The sequence below is a fragment of the Carassius auratus genome, chromosome 6, assembly GCF_003368295.1.
Source record: "Carassius auratus strain Wakin chromosome 6, ASM336829v1, whole genome shotgun sequence".
NCBI classification, from domain to species: domain Eukaryota; kingdom Metazoa; phylum Chordata; class Actinopteri; order Cypriniformes; family Cyprinidae; genus Carassius; species Carassius auratus.
In genome coordinates this window covers 24,952,926-24,970,233 of record NC_039248.1, presented here as the reverse complement: position 1 = coordinate 24,970,233, position 17,308 = coordinate 24,952,926, and the positions used below count along the sequence as shown (strand labels likewise).

At 34.8% G+C, this 17,308-nt stretch overlaps 1 protein-coding gene across 4 annotated transcripts in view; it reads right to left on the bottom strand.

Annotated features, from left to right (window-relative positions):
• The window catches only part of ripor3 (RIPOR family member 3), a 33,290-nt gene extending 19,355 nt beyond the window's left edge, over positions 1 to 13,935 (bottom strand). For 2 of the 4 annotated variants that reach the window (XM_026265962.1, XM_026265964.1), the window contains exons 1-2: positions 13,677 to 13,935; positions 157 to 385 (exon numbers count right to left, since the gene is read on the bottom strand). The gene's annotated coding sequence lies outside the window, so the exon portion shown is untranslated. The remainder of the gene's footprint in view (positions 1 to 156; positions 386 to 13,676) is intronic. The other 2 variants (XM_026265965.1, XM_026265963.1) reach the window with 2 other exon arrangements.
• Between the last annotated feature and the right edge of the window lie 3,373 nt (positions 13,936 to 17,308).

Here is a 17,308-nt window from a genome sequence, read left to right as displayed (position 1 = left end):
TTACTGAAATGGCCACAACTGGAACTTCCAGTGAAAAGGGCAGACTTATTGCATTAGACTGCAAAATATCCAAATTATCTGCCATTTGTTTCTGAAAGATCATTTGAATTTGTGTGCAGATGACGCTTTGTAAAAGTGTCCCAAATGCAGTTTTACCTCACTGCTGTTGGCTGTAAGATTCACTTATGGCTTTTGCACCTGTTTGGCTCAAGGAAACGTTCTTGTTGACAGTGGCACACAAGAGAGAGACAGAATGGAGAAAGTGAGAGGAAGACAGGATGAAGAGGAGAGACAGAGGACAGGAAAGAGTCAGAGAGAGATGTCTTGATTGCAAACGCAGAGTCGGTTCTCATTCTCTACAGGACAGTAATTCATGTTCTTTTTCCTACAAGAGGAAGAGAGAGATCTGTGGGGTAGATGAAGAACTGTGGGGGGTAGATGGGAAGGGGGTTTCAGAGAACCATGTTTGTAAGACCCATGAAAACAGTGTTATGACAGCTGCTATCACTATGACAAGTGCAGCTAAGGAAAATTGAAAACAACATTTTTTAGATGAAAATGAGTGGTGCTTGTCTCTAAAAAGTTATAGTGGGTTCGGAGTGGTTGCTGTTTACTTCAATTCTATGAGATGGGTCCCTCATTCAATTTAAGTCTATTCATTTTATTCTACGTCTGGAAACTTTGTTACTGTTTGAATCTGACTGAATTCATTAGAGCGGTTTCAAGATATATCAAGATATCAAGATAGCAGTGACTTTGTATTTTTATATATTATAAGTAGGATCGATTCAATGTTACAGTTTATATTCATAAAACATTTATCTCCAGTCAACTAATTTGAATGATAGCATCGATAGATACAATATAAAGTCGTTCAATTCGTCTAAAACACTGATTCCTTCAGAAACGAAAAAAGTGAGTCATTGAATCATTCTTTCAAAACATTCATTAGGAACACGTCTTCACTTAAGTGTTTCACCGGAAATTCTGCTGTTTGCTGTAGTTGGTTGAGCAAAGTTATCAAATGCCATGCAACAATCAATCATAAGTGTAACGCTTAGAAAAGTGATAACACAAGTTTCACAATTTTGTATACAGTTTATTTCAGTCACACAAATTGTCACACAGTTTTGGGGATGGTACTAATAGTAATACCATGTTTTTGGACATGATATTGTCATGATTTAGAAAATGCAGAGGCTGTCATTTGTGCTTCACAAAAAGTAATTCAGAAGAATTCTGAACAAGTGTTGTTAATATGCCATGAAACACAAGTGTTGAAGTGTTGAACCTCCTTCGAGCAAATGGCAGTAAGTGTTAACCAAAAACAGCACAATGTTGTAATGTGCCCAGTCCATCTGTCTTTTTGATTGTCTTTTTTTCCCCAAACCATGCAAAAAAAAAAAAAAAAATCTCTACAAATAGCTGTGGGCATCCGGTTGCAATAAAAACATGCAAAGGAATTCAATACATCCTTGAGGACGTAAATACCAGAAACAATGTGTGCGTCCAGACTAGAAGAGGGAATCTTCTAAAAGTTTGGGTTTCCATGTTAATAGATCACAGAGATGCATAACAATAGATTATGACACCATTTCAATTGAATTTACACAAACAGATAAAGGGATGTCATATGAGTCAAAGTCATTTGAGTTTGGAGCAACATGCTTGTGAGTAAATAATGTCAGTGTTTCATTTTGGGTGAACTCCTCATTTAAAACTTACAAATTTAAATCATACTGTACATTTCTTTGATAAGCATAATAATTTACTTATTTGCAAATTACATCTCTAGCTCTGTGCCCAGAGTGTATATGCATTTATTTATTTCTATACACACACATCATTCTCAGTGGGATGCGCAGTAAGACTTCTGAGAGCAGGCCAATCAAAATATTAGCACAAGGATCATGTCTAGCATGAGAAACTGCCATACTAAAACTTTTTTCCATTTGTTTTTTGGCAGGAAGAAGAAAAACAGAAGGGTGTAGAGGGGAGGTAATGTGGATTGACTGGCTTGAACCGTGATTCAGAGTATGACTGCTGTCATTCCAAAAATGCACAAAAATACAAATTTGGCTTGAATTTTACAGCCATGAACATGGACATGGCGTTAACACTTACTGATAACACTAAGCAGTCAAGTATGTGAATCCTCCTGGAAACCGTCTGATTGTCATCGATCATTTGTACAGGGGACTCATGGGATTTCACGCCAAAGGGAATAGATAGCTAGTCCAGAGCACACAAAGCTGTGGATCAAGAAAAGCATGGGGTAATGATGGCATAGAAGGGGGGAAGGTTCACAGTCTAGGTCATTATGGTAGGATGGATTTTGTAGGACGGAACAGGACATAACTTATGCTATTTGATACTAAAGCTTCTAGTTTTACAAGTAATTCAGTGGAAATCAGGTATTTTAGCAGTCATTTTTATAAAATCTGTACGTAACACATAAACGTTAGCCAACGATATATAGCCAAACCTTTATGACTTTCCTCTGTGAACACTGAAAGTCCAAACAGCAGTTGACCCCATTATATGGATTAAAAAACAGATGTATTAAAATATTCTGTTTTGTGTTCCTCAGAGGAAATGACATGTGGTTGACAGATGATGACAGAAAATATCTTTAAGTCATTAGTCTAGATGCTTAACCATGAAACTACCACCTCATGTGTGAAAACCCATATGAAACATGAGCCTCGGCGTCTTTTGAAGTCCCTCAGCATCTTCTCTCATAAATGTTTGAAATAGAAATGAGTTTTTAATGACACTCATTAACATGCCTGTATGTCATCTGCCTATTTCCATGACCCAGACTACAGTTCAACTTGATGGTTTGTGCACAAATAAAATGTTTTAAAAAAAGTTAGCCTGAATGCACTGCAAGTCACTTTGGATAAAAGCGTCTGCTAAATGCATACATTAATTAATTAATGAAATAAACTGCAACCATCAATATCAAATGCATTAAAACAATTGAATAAGATTTATCACATTGCACTAAGTGTAATCTTATTCATCCATAGAACTTAGTCATAACAAGAAACAGACACAATATCCATACATTGCTTGGTATGTAGCTTAGTCAGGGTCAGGCCATCGCTTGAATACCAGAGTCTTCCTCCAAAGAATCTCTAACATGAGAAATTCTAAAGCATTTCCATGTGTATTTATGTGAACTCTACCGTATGTTGTATATTAAGAGTGATTTATGAGCTCCTTGATTGCACAATTTTCATTCTGCCTTTTGTTTCTCATGGTTTATAATTCTGCTGTTATCTGGAACTGAGTCTCTGCTGAATAGCGCCTGAGTCATAGACTTCACTCTTAAATAACGTTCACGAAAGAGCTCTCAGCTGAGTACAAACATACAAAAAAACCCGCAAAAAAAAACCACTTAGAACACCTTAGCAACTATTCTTGAGAACATGTCAAATGTTCTACCTCTAGCTGTTAAGAAGACTCATGAGGCACTATATGTATTAGCAAACATGCTAAATAAGCTTGCATTTCAGGGATCTTGTGCAGATTCACAGGGGAGTTATGCACATCAATCTTGTAAGTTATTATGAGTACACACACATTACACATGCTCCAAGTTTGGCCATATTAGATGACAGAAACATGTTTTCATTGCAATAATGAAAAAGAGAGCAGCATGTAAGTGCAAAGCAAGGAGTATAGAGGATCACTTTGGGAGAAAGAGGAATTTGACAGACTAGCAAAATAAATTACTCACAACATTTATTTTTGTTTTTTTTTAAGTACAGTCCTACACTCAACATAAAAGCTTCAAATGAGGGTCAGTATCAAGTTATGAAGTGTTAAGGCATGTATTCTGCTTGATTATATTTAAAGACCTCATTAAATGGTTTGACCAAAGCAGTTTTCATTTCTGTGTTTACATATTTTAGTTAATTAACAGCTTCACTGCTTCAGAGCAAAATTGTGCTGTGTTCATGAAAGCATACTAACATGTTTTTTGCAGTATAATGTTATATTATAGTATAACAGTATACATTTTCTGTATGCACAGAAAACCCTGAACCAACCACTGCAAGAATACTATGTCCCACAATGCCAAGGCGCTTGGTTCGTTTACAAGACAAAAAAAAAAAGAAAAAGCTTTCCCTATGCATTTTTTTTTTTGCATACAGATGACAGTGTTGTCAAAATGATCTCCATTCACACGGATCTGTGAAAACAACTTAAAGTGCTATATTGTGCACGCCAGGTCAGTTGGTGATGGCACTTTTAAAAGAAACACTATGCAAACACATAATACGCATGTGCACAACATCCCCGTTTTCACAAATTTGAGTTTTCGTACAATAATGGTATCTTGCACTTTGAAACCATTTTCAAAAGCTTGCATTTTCAGACCCCCCAAACGTTGCTGTCATTTAAATCAATGGCCAAAACTATTTGATCTTTAATTGAAAATGGTGTTCCATAAACATCCCCCTTAGTGTTTGACTGTATGTTTGAATGAAGATTCATGATGAGAGGATATAAGAAGATTTCTGTTGACTTTGTTCAATTTTGTTAGGTGATTTAATTTCAGCACGTTCCAATGTCTTGTGGTGTATATGGCATAAACTTGGCAAAGCTAGATTGCTTGACATAAAGGCAGGTGGAAATTTCATGTCCATTTGACTGGACAAACAATCTAGACCATATACTACTTTGAACAATATGTGTCTTCATCAGTTGTTTCTTTTTTTTCCTTTTTTTTTTTTGGTAAAGTTTTCCAAACTTTATGCACATGCACCTTGTAAACAATATGTTCTCATTAATATCTATCTAGTGTCTTCTTTTTTAACCAGTACTCTAACTTAGCTGCATCTGTAAAATCAGCATGAAGTGAGTAAAGCCAGTAAACACACGTGCATGTGAAAGGAAACAGGGTCATCTGTTCACGTAGCTTTGTTTATGTTTTGTTGAGGCTGTTCTCCTCAGTGATGTATATGTTGCTGTGTGTGATATATGAGTGACTGAGAGTGCATGCTTCAGAAAGGCCGTATAAATCACAGAGATGTAATTGTTAAGAATTTCTTTTTTTCCCACTGCAACACACTGTGCCTCCAGAGGCCTCTACACATACTCATGCTTTCACTCCCAATTCAGCATGATTGCATTAGTATTCATAGGTATTTTTATGTCCAATGTACTTATTTATTTTATTGTAAAGTATCATTGTGGGCTACTTCTAAAAATGTCTAATTTGAGGTGTCTTTACACAGAGTTAAAGCTGCTATGTTCCTGCAAATGCAGTGTGAAGTCGCAATGCTGCACAACAGCCAGACTAAAATTTGATAGTGTAAAAAAATATATCATCCTTAGTGTGAACAGGCCTTAACTGCTGTTTAAATGCATTTATTCCATCTCTGAGCAGTCTGTGTAAAGACACCTAAATGCCGTTTCAGAAGCGCTTCTGTTCCACCTTTAGAGGGTATTTATCATTAGATGCCTACAAACATTCACAAAACTATGACATTTTTTATTCATTTAATTTTTATTGCATATAATTTTTTGTTATTATATTACTATAAATATATATTTAAATGTTTAGAATATTTACTAAATATAATATTATTAATGTAAAAAATATTTAAATATCATTTAGGCACTATTTTATATGAGAAATGTCATTTTAATATAATAGAAAAAAAAATATTAAGATAAAATAAAAATAAAAATATTTGAATCATTTTATATTATCAGTATAGATTTTGTGACATGTAAAAGTGTTCATGATAATTACCAGACACAATTAAATGTTTGAATGCCTATACATAATAACAAGATCACACCTTTTCAAATCAGTTTTTTTCATGTTTTGTTGATCTTCTCTTTCTCTCAGACACAAGCAGAAATGTTAGTTGAAAGCAGTTGAGAGGGTGTAAGAATGTGTGTGTGTGTGTGTGTGTGTAACCTGTGTTAATTTGGTAACCTCAAACCACATGTTTCACGATCACAACAAACTTGCTCATAATTCCTCCTTAAACCCAAAATGTGGCAAAGCTTTGCATGTTCGTGGCTAATGGAGATGATTTTTATATAAGGACTCCTGATGTTTGGTGGTTGAGTGGAATGTTTTAGCCAGATGTTGCATCTTCCCCTTTTTCCTTCTTTTAGTCCTATGATGATTCATGACCTTGTCTCTCAATAATCAGTTCCTGATTTCTGCCCCATATTTCCACTCACCAAAAGAGGTTCCCATGTATTCTCATGATAGTAATACTGAATGATCGCCTATCTCTTGATTAGCATTATTTATGGGGATGTTTTTCTGATCCAAGTAAATATAAAAACCCAGAGTTGGTGATAGCAATACTGTTGGCTACATGCAAACATCCCTCTAGATCACTTTTTAGCAAGTTTTTAAGCTTAGCTTTCATGCACACAAGGGGATTTTCATGTATTGGCAATAAGTCTAGTAGATTTCTTATGGGTGTACTTATGTGATGTTTAGTGTTACTTAAAAAGAGCGTCCAAGAGTTGAGACTAGACAGACATTTTTCCATGTGCTTTGTGAAGTTGGTTAACTACCAGGAGTAAAGCATGGATATGGTATCTGAGCCCATCTGGCAGGTTTGCGACAGCCACAAAATTGGTTTGCGCCTCGAGAGTTTAAGGTCACTAGACATCTAGGCTAAATCTTCTCTGAACGGTGGCTTAGAAAATGAACGTTTTGTATTATTTCAGTCCAGTCTATGGATTATTTTGTCCAATATGAAGACAGTGCTCAGTGTTACTATAACAACTTAGAAAAATACTAAAATAAAAAAAAGTTTGTTGCCAGGGGATGTGGGCTAACATTTCATCCAGTATTTCCCTATGAGGCATTGTCTCCATTTTACCTTAACCACTCTGAACTCTGTCACCTCCTTGGCTGGTTTCTGGTGAAGACTGAACATTGGCTTGAAAGTTTACTTGGATGGCATAGGCAAGAGAATTGAGAAGCAGCTGTCCAATCCAAACTATCTACAAGGTTTTGGATTATACAGCATATGTACACCAGATTTAGGTGGTAGGGTTTGTGGCAGGATGGTTTGTTCTATAAAATCAGGTCAACAAGGGTTTAATGTTGGGTAGCCACATCCTTCACCAATAGTTTTCTTAAATTATGGATTTTCGTTCTCAATCAAAGATATATTGTTGCCCCTTTTTGAGTGAAACTCTTGTGCAGCTTGACAACCACCCTCAACACCCTAGCAAAAATACAAATCTTCAACTTTGTTTAGTTGGTTTTTGTTATGTTTTGAGACACCAAAATGCACTTCACAGACAAAATGAATGAACAGATCTCATGAATTATGTGATTAACAGAAGAAATGCATTGCGTGGTTAAAGCCCTGAATGTCTTCAGCTCTGCTTTTCGCATGTAAACAAATCCAAATGACTACCTTGCATCTCGGCGGCGAACCAGTGGCCACTTGAAAGTGCAAGAGAGTCTTCAAAGCAGACAGTGGGAATGCCAACAAAAGGTTAAATTTAGGCTTCTTGTATTTTATTTATTTATTTTTTGCTCGGGCTGCTTGTGAGTCAAGTTTTAATAGATCCCAGAGCTTTAGGGGGCTGTACATCCTGTTTGTGTGTGCCATATGGGTTTAAGTGCGGAGAGGCCAGTCAGTAAAGCAGCACATGAACAGTGTAAGTGTAATTACTCTTCGCTCTCTGTCTGCACTTGTTCTCTCTCTCTCTCTCTCTTTCAGTATCCTTCTTTTTCTTTCCACTGTAATAGTTTACAGAGATGTTCCTAATGCACTTCCAAGTCATGTCATTTTTCGAAAAGTCAGACTTGCTCTTTGGTTTTAAGGTCACAATTTACAGCTCAAATAATATTTTCATGCAGATTTTATATGTAATTAAATTGAAGGTAGTTCTTTATAGTCTCAGAAGAAAATATGCAAGTGCAAAATTCCACATCCACTTGAACTTAAGGTTACTTTCAGTATGAGCAATAATAGACTTGCAACAATAAGTGAGGTTAACAAATGTATTTATTTATTTATTTATAATGGTGTTTTGAATTTAAAGACAATATTTGGCATACTGATGGCACTAACAGTTAAAGTAATAATTAATTTATTACAAAGTAATAAATCGTCCCCTTGGAATTATAAGGTTCTCTCTGCGTTCTGAGTAGTTTTGAGATATTGAGCTTTACATTTTTTGTGTTCCATAGACTTCTGTAGATATAACCTTTTTGTTTTTTCAATAAAAAATCCCAAAATGTACACAACTTAAAATAAAACATCACATAATGTAAATAAATTGTCACAGAATTAGAATATGTGAATAACTCAACTTTGACAAAAATGTCAGATAGAACCTTATAATTCCAAGGGGACGAAATCATAAATTGAAAATAATTCAAAATATTTTACTACAACTAATAATTGTATAAAAATTATAATAAGTAGTTCAATATTTTGTATTATGTGATTTGATTTAATATATATATTATTATTATTATTATTATTATTATTATAAAACTTTAATTAAATACTTTTAATTAGAGAATACATTTTCTAAATAATTTAACCTTTAAATAACATTTTACTATTATTACTGTAATAGTATTTATTATTACTATGTATTAGTGCTGTCAAAAAGATTAATCACGATTAATTGCATCCTAAATAAAAGCATAATATATGTGCGTGTTCTGTACATATTTATTATGTATATATAAAAACAAATATAGTATATATTTTGAAAATATGTGCATATATTTACATGTCTATGTTTATATTAATACAATTTATATTATAAATAAATATATTTAATATATATGCAAACAATTTTTCTGAAATATATAATTTAAAAATGGTATAATGTATTCGGTATCACTTTATCTGACCGTTTATCGCTGAATGGCTTAAGCATATTAATTGAACTACAAGTCAAATGTTGAAAAACTGTTTAAATCAGGCTAAGCTGGTTCGCTGGTCTCCTAACTTGGTCAAATCAGGCTGTCAGTTGTACTTAAAGCTAAATTCAACCTAAAACCAGCTTAGGTTGGATTAAGCTGGCTTCTTAAAGGGGGGTGAAATGCTCGTTTTCACTCAATATCCTGTTAATCTTGAGTACCTATAGAGTAGTACTGCATCCTTCATAACTCCAAAAAGTCTTTAGTTTTATTATATTCATAAGAGAAAGATAGTCTGTACCGATTTTTCCCGGAAAAACACGAGCGCCTGGAGGCGTGACGTGTGGGCGGAGCTAAAGAATCACGAGCACCAGTAGGCTTTTGCGTTGAGAGCGTTTGGAAGCTGTGACATTACCGTGAGGGAAAAAACATCATCCAAAACAAACCATGGCTTACAGTCAGATTCAGCGTATATTTATGATCCAGAATCAGATCCAGAGGCTGAAATTGAACAAGAGCAGCATCAGCAACGACGTCTCTATGTGGTACTGAAACTGTATATATTTGCTTAGCGGTTTTGGAAAATGAATAAGTTCCACTTTATGGCGCCTTTTTTTAAAATTTTTTTTTTTTTAAGCTGTACATGTGGAAAGTGCAGTTTGATGACAACATCGCATGTTGTTTACTTGACGCGCTGATAGCTAAGTTAACAACACAGAGATATTTGAAGCAGTTTTACTCACCGGTAATCTGGTATCTGGTTTTTTGGTAATCTGTGCAGGGTTGTCTTGCCCTGGCAACCAAAAACACACTCCTTTTGTGACATTTCGCGACGCTCTTGCTCTGATCAGTGAAGTCTGTTGTGCTCTCAGTGCTCTGCTATACGGGAGCGCGCGCTCTTCCGGCAGAAGTGCCTCAGGACCCATATAAGGAAATTCCGCTCCATCTAACGTCACACAGAGCCATACTCGAAAAAAACTTTCCGAAACTTGTGACAAACCAGAAGGAGTATTTTTGGAACAAAAATACTCCTTCAAACGTACAACTTAATTTTTGAAACTTTGTCCATGTTTAGCATGGGAATCCAACTCTTTAACAGTGTAAAAAAACTCAGTATGCATGAAATAGCATTTCACCCCTCCTTTAAGTAAAAAAAATAAAAACCATTACATTTCAAGACAATTACATGCCAGGCTATAATGATCGCTGTGAGCAAGGCGGCATTGTGTGTGTTTATTTGTTGAAAATCTGTCAGGGCTGTATTTAGCATCAATATATGACTAACATGTCTGACTGGTGTCTGGAAGACATGACTAAACCGGACCTGGATTATAAAAATATCAAGCAAGAGCATCTTTGTCAAGCCTAGATTTTTTAGAAAACCAGTGAAGAACCTTTAGAAACCTCCTCGACTGCTGTTATCATGATGTGACCTCTCTGACAGTCCTCACAATTAGTATCCCTTCATTCCTGCGGATGGATCTACTTGTGGCGCTGTGTTTTTACAAAGTGGGGCTTTCCGCTCTGGCTCGGGTCCACCTTGGTCCACCTCGCTTTAAGTTCCACCACCAGAGCGATTGTACTTTTGGCTGCGTGTTTGATGTGCAAATCCCTCCTTTTTCTGCACTTCCTACACTTCTTTCCTTTTGTTTTTCTTGTGTAAACGAATAAAGCATTGCAGAAATGGAGTGAAAAAAGGGTGAGTTCATCGGGGAGGAGAGCGTATTGGATATGTGGGTATCTCAGCAGGGTGTACCACCACTGAAGTCAATGAAAACACTGTTTCTCTTCTTGCTTGTCACACACACACATACACACTCTCTTTCTATAGGTACCCATGTCACACCTGTTAATAATGCAATCTGCTCACATTCCAGTACCTTTGTATGTAATATAAACATTTGGAAATTGCATTTCCTATCTGATGAAGAAAAATGTCTCAACTTCCACCTCTCCTGCTTGGCATTGATGGATGTAACAGAAATGAAAATGGCTCACCACTGGCATATGAGGAGTGGAATATGCACTACATTTATCTTTTTCATTGCTTATTATGCATCCCACTTTAGCCTATAAAATCTATGTATTCAGTATTATAAACAAAATTTGTGTATTTTTTGGTGAACTAGCCCCATGTGTTTCTGACTGAGCTGGTGAGACAGTGATAAAGGTTTCAGACAGATAGTAACTCCAGTTTTTGTGGCTGGTCGTGTGTTATCTGAAGTGGACCACCAGCTGACTTTTGGAGTTGTCTTCTATGTGCATGAGTGTAGATAGTGTGTGACATGAGTGCATATACACATATGGTCGTATATAAACAGGATGGAAGAGTTTTGTACTGTAATGAAATGGGAATCTTTGTATAGTTTATGTTTCCTGAATGGGAATGCAATGGATTTACCAAGCATTTGATGAATTCGAAGGTTTATGTTGAGAGTTCAAAATTGAATAAAATTAAACGGGTGTGTTCAGTTCTCACGGGCGACACCGAAGACAACTTGAGTTCTGAGATTATCTTTTTTTTTTGGAGAGAGCTCCACCAACCCACACAGATGTTGAAGAATCAGTTATGGCTGTTTTGAGAAAACACATTCTTACAGACGCAACTAATCAAATACAGAAAAAATTATTTTTGTTCATTCATTGTGTCTTGCAGTTAAATGTTAATAGTACAGACAGGTCAAATAGTCATGCATTTACCATAACCATGTACTAATTTCAAATTTTTTCAGTATTGTGCTTAATACCAAATATGCCATGGTTACTTGCTAAAGAATCATTGTAACAATAAATAAGATACTAAGGTATTATTATTTATTTTGTTAAAAATATTATTTTTTTACAATAATTCTATAATTAATTATTTATCATTATTATAAAAGGAAACATTTATTCAGAATTTTTACTTGTTATTATTAGAAGTTATTTAAAATAATGATTTTAATTATATAATTAATAGGAATAAATAACTTTTATAATTATTAATAAATTAATATTATTAGTAGGAGTAAATGATAATAATAATAATGTTATAATAGTTTTTAGTTTATTTAATTTGTATATTCAATTTGTATTATATTATTATTATTACTAGTAAACATTTTATCATTTTTACTTTATTAATAATAATAATAAAACATTTTAATTTGTTTTTGTTGACATGGTGTTACTATTATTAAAAGTTATTTAAATAATGATTTAATATGATTAATAATAATAATAATAATATTATTGTTAATAAATATATTATTAATTAAATTACAATAATAATCTTTTATGATTTATGATACTTATTTTATATTTATTAATTTATTTATTTTCTTAGAATTAAAAATACAAAGAATATTCTTCATCATTATTATTATTATTTAATATTTATTATTTTTGTTTATTAAATATCATATTTGTAGTATTAGTAGTACTTATTAAAAATTGTATCGTGTATCAATTGATCTGAAAACTGTTTATTCATGAATGCTTGTATAAAATAAAAGGACATAGCTTGTTTTTTAATTATTTATATTTAAAATGTCCAACTACAAACCTTCCACATTCTGATATAAAACATGAACACAGCTGGCCAACTTCAAATCTTTGACAAGTCTCTTAATTTAACATGACACTCATGTATAACACTGCCATTGATGGCCTTCAAAGTATTTGCCTTTAAATGATGCAACTAGTGTTTTTAATTGGAATTCTAGATTCCCAGATTCCTTCTAAGGGTGTTGTATCCATTCAAAATGAAACAAAGCCAATGAAGGGAGACGCAAGCATGAAACAAAAGAGATCGAGAGAGAGAGAGAGAAAGGGAGAATCTGCATTTGGGGAAGGCTCGAGTCTCACGGTTTGGGGCAGTCTTGTGATGGGGAATTGAGTTTCAGATTCCCACAGGGGGGCATCAGGGAGAGAGAGGAGAATGGAGGGATGAGCAAAGCAGAACTGTGAAGGACTGTAAATTGAAAAACACGAGGAGCCTCTCTGTGAACTCATTCTACAAGGGCAGTGGAACCTGTCTGAGGGTTTTTTCCACAACCACTGGTTTGCATTAAAGCATGACAAAGAGCTCTATTAAAGATAATTCGTCTTCATGGAAATGCACGCGGCCTCTTTCATTGCCTTTAAAGAAGATTTGCCTTTAAAACAGTGTTGCAGGTTAAATGCAGGTTAAGCCCTATCATCAGTATCTCGTGCTGCCAGTTGTTATTATTACTTGCCATTTTTCCATGAACACGTACCAGCAGCTGCAAAAACAAACACCAATCCTAGGCCGAGAGAAAAGAGCATCCAACTCATAACCTGAGGTGTTTTTCTTAAAGCCAACCTGTGCAGCGAACCCTATCCCTGTCCAAATGCCACAGATGACCGCTGATACACAAAAACTTCTGTTTGGGGTTAATTTAGTGAAACAGAAACCAGGGTAGCATGTGAGATCCTGACAGCCTTGACCCAGGTGTTTTTTGATAGCTGACATAGCACTGACACAGATAAATAGTGCATGATAACACCAGGAACATGCTTTAAGAAAGAAAACAAGGTCCATGTGTTCACAAAATGATTGTTTTCAGACAGGTTACCCTCAGTTTGCCATAGAATTGTCAAACAGTCCAAACACCCCAAACACGTTATGTAGTAGTAAAAATGTTAGTTAGTAAAAATGCAAAAAAAAAAAAAAAAATGACACACATCCTTACATTTTAGCAGTCTACTTTTTGTCTTACTCCTAAAAACGAAGCAGGACAGCTCAAACTTCACATGCAGAAACATCTGTAGTTATAATAGTTCATCCTACCTGCTTCAGAGCTCTTCTGTCCCAGAGCCGAGTTACGTCTGACAGCTAAGCAAACTCACATTTGTGCTCATCTCTGCAGTAGCGTGCAAGCGTGTGTGTGTGTGTTGCAGGAGCAGATGTCTGTTGACTCCTGATAGCAAGGGTTTCTCCAGCAGCCAGAAATGCCACCTGATTCTGAGAAGCTGCTTGTACAGAGCAAAAAACGAAGTGACTGAATGCATCAAATGCGACTAGCTTTCTCCTGCATCTTGTACTGAGTCGGTCTCTCAATGCTCCCTCGTCGGCTTTAACTTTTCTCACTCTCTCTCCTTTTCTCCTCCCATTTTTGTTCATTGGAGTCTCACACACACTCCCTTGTCATTTCTCTCCTCTGTCACACCAGGCAGCAAACACATCAAAGCTGTAAATTCTGAATTCTTCCATATTTTCTTGGCCACTCGGCACATTTGGCAGCGTGGATGGACTGAAAAACTTGGAACTGTTTCCGTGCAAACTGTACAAGTCCATTAAATATCCTGTGAATATGCTTGTGGGACACTTGGCCAAGACCCCCAATGGCTCGTCTGAATTAAACTATACTGCTTTCCACATACAGTCTGGTGTTGAAAGAGGAATAATTCCTTTTTATGGGCCAACGGGTTCTGCAAACTGGCAAAGGCTGCATTATTTGTTTATTTTTTTTATTGTTATTTTTATTTTATTTATTATTTGTTTAAAAATACAGTAAAAACTGTAATATTGTGAAGTAAAATAAATAAATAATATGTAACTTTTCTATTTTAATATATTTTCAAATAGAATTTCTTTATGTGATGGAAAAACTGAATATTCAGAGACATTTCTTCTTATTATCAATGTTGGAAACAGTGCTGCTTAATAGTTTTTCATGTTTCCCATTGTGCTTTATGTGAACTGTAATATATTTTTTCATGATTTTTCTCTTTAGTTTCACTTTTGATGCAACACTTATTTAAAAAATTTGAAAATTATAATGGAATTTTATGCAATTCTGTTAAAATCAACTCATTACTATTGGATTACTATCAACAATTCATTTTAGCCAAAACAAGGATTTGATATTTTCTGTACTGTATGTTACTGTATTTTCCTTTTTAGCTTTTTCATTATTATTATTTAATTTATTGTTTACAGTTTACCTAACTATTTATTTATTTAGATGAAAGCTGACTTTGCATAATGACTATGCATAATTTCATATATAAATGTTTTGGAAATGGCTTTTGTACTTTTAGATAGTATGTGTGAAATCATGCTGTTTTGCATGTCACAAAAGGTGTATGTGAGTTCAATGAACTGTGTGTTTTCCCCCTACACAGTAACAGTGGAAATATTCTGCTTTTTAAGACCTTAAGGATCGTTTATAGAAAGTGACTTTAAAAAATAAACCAGCCTTGAGAAATACTGTATTCACCGGAGTAAAAGTTTGACTAATTCCACTTGCTAAAAGTATGCCTCATCTGCCCTCTGCTGGTTTACATCACTATCACTCCTGTGTCCCGCTCCAGATGTTTCAAAGAGGTCAAATATAAGGTTGATGCTTGAGAACACAAAGAAAAAATGTTGTTTGTAGTATGATGAAATGAACTGCAAGAGTGTTTATGGTTTGAATATTCTTGAAGCAATGAAAGATCTTAAACTCCTGCCAGAGACGCTCTGGGCTCAGAGCCAATGAAGGAGCAGAAGGGGAGAAAAGGAGAGGCAGGGAGCTTTAGGGATTTGTTATGTGCCTCTAAACAGATGCCCTGATAATTTCCTTCATGAATTTCATCTTATCTTCACATTCTCATCCTCTTTGCCACTGGAAAAAATATGCATAAAAAAAGAGCTTAATTTGGCCCCAAAATCTAAACAAAAACATTTTGAAAAAAGTGCCTGAAATTCATTGCTTCAATACGGCAGGATCTTTTCTTGTCAGCTGGTATTTTGGTGGTTTTTATTGGATGTATGAAATTATTTCTCCAGGTTCACACAGGTGTAGCTGCAGGTGAAAAGTGTGTGTGTGTGTGTGTGTGTGTGTGTGTATATATATATATATATCTATATATCTATCTATATATATATATATATATATATATATATATATATATATATATATATATATATATATATATATATATGTAGTGATGTGTAAGTGATGCTTGGCTTCAAGATTTTATAGTCAACAAAATATTTTAGATGTGGTTAGAGGACATATAGACAGTCTCCTGATCTACAGTATCTTTTTTTAATATATATACAATCAATACTATTTCGATCTTCTTCAAAATTTTATGTGTTGCTTTTCACTTTGTATGTAATTAATAGTGAGATTTACTAGCAAAGTGCTATATCAAGTCTCAGTTAGCCTAATGTAATACACATATCAAAAACAGATAGAATAGAAAAAGAACAGAGCAAGCTAGTAATAGAGGCACTTTTTAAAAATTGTATATATCTTTTTTTTTAAGAAAACAAGCAGTTACCAAATGTCTAAAGTCTAAAAGGGGCCATTTTTTTTAAAGAATAGAATTAGAATAGAGAGTTCTAGAGTTAGATGGACAAGAGATGTGTCCATCTAGAGTTAAATGCAAGAGATGGGTTTCTAGCCAATTCCTGAAGAATAATTTTTAAAGAAAATGTATTTTTGTGTGTGCTCAATTGTTCTCCCTCCCTTTCTTTCTTTCATCACTTCAAGTCAGTTACCCATATGTGCAGGGATGGAGCAGATGGTTTGGAAATCAGCTGCTCTGAGGAACCTCAGTCAGTGAAAGTGAGATGTGTGCAGGTGAACACACACGAGGGGAACATCCTCTGACTGCATTGCCGAATGAATGCAACCCCTCAACAGAGGTATTCCCTATATTTGTCCTTGATATTACAAACCTGCATCTATTCTAATGTGTGCATTTGTGTCAGTGAAGAGTTCCTTTATAGGGGTAGTGTGATGTTTTAGAGATAAAACACAAGGCTTTGATTCTGTGAGCCATGAGCATCACTTCTGCAGCCTTGTATGAGACACTTAACCCTAGGTTGCTTCAGATGGATTTTCCTTCTATTGCATGCTGTGCTTTATGCATGTATGCTACCTTCAGTTTAAAAAAAGGCATATGAATTTCTTCACATTCTTTTTATTCAGTTTATCTTTTATTTTTCATTTGTGTAAGCAAATGTCTCATTATAAAGAAAAATGTTTTTGTAGTCTGATAATATGAGTCAAGAAAGAAGCAAAGAGGTCAAGATTGTGATAAAATTTTCACATTCTGCACTTTCTAATACATTAATTCATTTAGACATTGCTCTTTATTTATCACAAAAATAGCTTTTACCTTGAGCTACTTGCTTTGCAATAGTTGTGGCATGAGAGATGCACATTCTGCAGTAAGAAGCATAAAAATGTAAATTGCATGAATTGCCAAAAAAGCAACAACAAAAATAATTCAGAAACTGAATTATTTATGAATTAACAGTTGCTGAGAGTTGAAGGTCTCTTTATAGTGTGCTCCTCAAAGTCCCAGAGTCATTTCAGCAGAGTTTATCTACAATTCTCTTGGCGGAGTTGTATAAATAAGGTTGTTTGGCTCAGCAGACCACATGTAACTCAGCCGCAGATTACAAGCCAAAACAACTGCCAA